Consider the following 4312-nt stretch of genomic DNA (forward strand, 5'->3'; position numbering starts at 1 on the left):
AATGTGCCACATTTTTCGGCGGATACTTTCATGTTTAATTCTTTTAGATGTTTGTGTAACAGCCGATTTTGTTTCTCGGCTGTTTCTTTGTCCTTCGCCAGGAGGACAATATCGTCTGCGAAAGCGAGAACTGAAACGTTCTCGCTTCCGAGTTTGACGCCCTCCGTCGTCTCGTCAAGAATCCCAATTATGGGATCAATTGTTAAATTAAAAAGTAAGGGAGATAGCGGGTCTCCCTGCTTGACCCCTCTCAGTAAGTCCACGGGCAATGTTCTGTCTTTACAATGTATAACAGTTTTGCAACCCCTGTACATGTCTTGCACATATTTGCTGACGAGACTTGGCACTCCTTTCATTTCCAGCCCTTTACTGATTGCTTCATGGGGAACCGTATCAAACGCTTTCGAAATATCTATTATTGTAATTACTCCACCTGACTCATTTTCATTTTGGCCAGAGCGCTGCTGAGGATGGCTATGTTGTTTTTACAGCCATCCTCCTGTGTAAACCCCTTTTGTCTTGCGTGCTGCTTAACTTTGGACCGTAGTTTCCGGTCGATCATTGCCGAATATATTCTTCCCAGCAGAGACCCGATGGTAATTGGTCTCCAGTTCTCAACCTCTTCCGCGCTCTTTCCCGGTTTGGGAATAAGCGTGGTTCGGTTTATCTTCCACTGTGCTGGGTATATTCGGTGCAGCATGAGAGATTACACAGTTTGGCAAAGACGTGCAGCGCTCCTTTTTTTCTCAGGTGGAGCTTCTTTATTTGGTCGATACCGGCTGCTGTATCGACCTTAATTTTCTTGAATTTTTCCAATAGGTTCCCCATTGTGATGGGAGTCCAAATCTCGCCTATTTCTATTTTGTTGTTTTGGGGTTGCAAATTCGCCAATTTTTCCGGACCACTTTTGCCCCATAGATTTTGTAAAGTGGACCCACCGAGTCGGCCCCAGGGAGACTGATCGCTTCTTCTCCCTTACCTGACTCACCCATTATTGCCAAGTCCAGGAGCTTCCTTGGGCATTTTCTGTATAGCTCCTGGTGCTTGGCGTATAGAAACTTTTTCCTCTTGTTATGGGTGGTCTTTTTCCCCATCTTTGTTGCTCCTTTTTGTCTTAGTCGATTCCCTTCTTCGTGCTGCGTTCCTTCTTTGAGGAATCGACAATTTTTGAAGTAGCACCTCCACTTCCTCTTGCTTAATGCTTCCCGCAGTTGCCAGTCCTTCAATTTCCCTTTCCACCCCTCGAAGGAAGTCTCCTTCGTCGAGGCGGTTCGATGCTATATATTGGAGAAACGGCTCTTGCCAGCGATCTTCTTGTTGAGCCGTTTCTCGTATTTCTCCTCCTCCTTCGTCCTCCGTGGCCGATTCGTAAATGCTTTCTTCCGAGGACTCGGAGGAAGGAGATCTTGCTTCGCTTTCAGTTGCGGCCACCTCTTCTTCTTGAACGGGCAGGAGCCTCCTTTTGTCGCTTATTTGTTTCAGGGTCTTGTCGGGGAAATATTCTCTCAGCGCTACATTTGGTTGTTTTAAATGTTTGTAGCGCTGGTTTAACTTGATTAATAGTTCAGTTTCGTCTTTAGACCAGACCGAGGCTCTACTGACTGGTCTTGTATTTCCCCGACTCGTGCTTTGTGCTCTTTTTTGGTTCCTAATCGCTGGATGTCTATGTCTCTCGTGCATAGACAATCCTCTTTGCGATAGGAACGATTCCTCACAGGAATCGCATTTGAATTTTGCAACACCTTCCCATATTTTTCGCCCCTTACACTTTGGTAAGTGGCACCTGCAGCCATGGAGCTTTTCAAACTCCTTATGGCATGCAGCGCACCTCCATATAATTACTTCTTGGGGGTGTTGCGTGTCTTTATGTTTGGCGTATTGCGATTCCTGGAGGAATCTAATATCTTTCCCCTTAATTCCATTCCTCGTCACTAATTAGATGACGAGGCATTTGGCTATATCATGCGCCTACGATCAAAGCGACCGTGGCGGACTTCCGAGGATGCCTCCTCGTGGGGCTCATCGTTTAAGACATTTGAATTCGCGGGCTCACTTTCTAGCGATGCTGCCAAGGAATCTGCCCGCGGACTTGGAAAAATTAGGAACGGGGACCCTTTCGGGAGGCGCACTTAGCCGCACGCCGTAGCGTGCGTTGTCCAGGGAGTGCCTCGCGGAGGCGTCGCCCCAGATTCCACTATGCGAACATAGTGGAATCTGCCCCGCGCCCTCGGCGTACAATAGTACGTCAGGACTCGCACCGCTCGGTGTAAAAGGCCGAGACGGGCTAAATTGTTCATCAGCTGGCAGCTGCTTCGTCTTTTCGTGTGTCGACCAGTGGTCTCGTTCGCATTTAGAAATTATGGTATTTGCCTTGCGGCTTCGTCAGTTTTTAAAAGGTATAAATAAATAAATAAAATAAATTAAATAAATAAATAAATATTTTTAACGATCACGGTATGTGATCGTAGTCCAAATTCGTTTGTTATTTCAATCGACGATCGGAGGGCAATTAGTGAAGCCGTCAGGGCATGTTTCGTTTGAAGCCCTAGGATTCTGAGACTCTCCACAGTGGCCCGGGGCACTGCCCCTCTGCACCCGATGACCACTGGTATAACGCGGCTCTCTTTGGCCTTAAACTTCTTTTTGAGTGTTTCGGCCGTCTTTTCATATTTTTTATATTTTTCTTTATATGCCTTTCTCAGGGAGTCGTTGTTTTCGTATCGAACGGTGACGTCAACGACGTAAACCTTTTCATGGTCTTTTATGACCATATCCGGCTTACGTCTGTCACCGTCGATTTCCAACTCCGGCTCCCTGAGTATCGCGAACTTTTTCGATATACTGTCCGCAATGAGCTCGCATATCTCATTGTGTCTTCTTATCCTTTTGCTTTTTGTGTGTGTACACAGTCCCAGAATATGTCCTAGGGTTTCAACCTGGACGCCGCACCTCCGGCAGTTCACATCCATGTCTCTTTTAGTCCTGCGGAGTGCTATTCTGGTTCCACATGTATTTGTTCTTAATTTTAGTGCGTCCAGGTATCGGGACGGCTTCAGTAATTCGGGGTTATAGAGCCAGGCATTTCCAACTCTATCCCCGAAGAATTCGTTTATTCCTTGTCCTTGCGAGGCGAAGGACTTCCATCTGCTGGTATCCGCCCTTTTCAATTTCTTTCGTGTAGCCTCGATCTCTTCTATCTCGCATGGCCAAGATAGGCCCACCGACGCAGCGTATTTCTTTGTAATCTCCTCTTGCCTCTCGAATGCTGTTTTGGTGGCGATATCCTGCGATCTTGTCATTCGAATACTATTCCTTAGTTTGGCCAACTTTACAATGTTGGCCACTCGTTGGACACCTAGACCTCCGTGACTTTTTTCAGTGTATATCACTCCGTCCGTTGTGGACGGATGGAGGTGCAGTATTTGTTTTATTATTTGCTTTATCTCATGATCAATTTGGTCTAGCGTGCCCAACGGAGGAGGATTCGCCACCAATTTGTGTATGTACCTTGGCAAGAGGTAGATTCTTATTAAGTTGATTTTTTGGTGTGGTTTTAGTTTCAGTCTCGTGACGCTTTTTGCTGCGTCGATGATCTCTTTGATCGAGGCTTGGCACATTCCTCTCCATGGATTGAGCGTGGTTCCTAAGTACTTTATTGCTTTTTCTGGGTCAGCATATGGTATACTCTGCTGACCCAACGTCAGTTGCGGATCTTTGAGGAACCACGTCTTCAATTTGTGTTGGATGTGGAATGTGCCACATTTTCGGCGGATACTTTCATGTTTAATTCTTTTAGGTGTTCGTACAACAGCCGATTTTGTTTTTTGGCTGTTTCTTTGTCCTTCGCCAAGAGGACAATATCATCTGCGAAAGCGAGAACTGAAACGTTCTCGTTTCCGAGTTTGACGCCCTCCGTCGTCTCGTCAAGAATCCCAATTATGGGATCAATTGTTAAATTAAAAGTAAGGAGATAGCGGGTCTCCTGCTTGACCCTCTCAGTAAGTCCACGGGCAATGTTTTATCTTTACAATGAATAACTGTTTTGCAACCCCTGTACATGTCTTGCACATATTTGCTGACGAGACTTGGCACTCCTTTCGTTTCCAGCCCTTTGCTGATTGCTTCATGGGGAACCGTATCAAACGCTTTTGATATATCAATTACTGTAATAACTCCACCTGATTCCTCTTTCATTTTGGCCAGAGCGCTGCTGAGGATGGCTATGTTGTTTTGCAGCCGTCCTCCTGTGTAAACCCCTTTTGTCTTGGGTGCTGCTTAATTTTGGACCGTAGTTTCCGGTCGATCATTGCCG

Source organism: Apis cerana, unplaced genomic scaffold, assembly GCF_029169275.1.
Source record: "Apis cerana isolate GH-2021 unplaced genomic scaffold, AcerK_1.0 Chr0_AcerK, whole genome shotgun sequence".
In the NCBI taxonomy this organism is placed as follows: Eukaryota; Metazoa; Arthropoda; class Insecta; order Hymenoptera; family Apidae; genus Apis; species Apis cerana.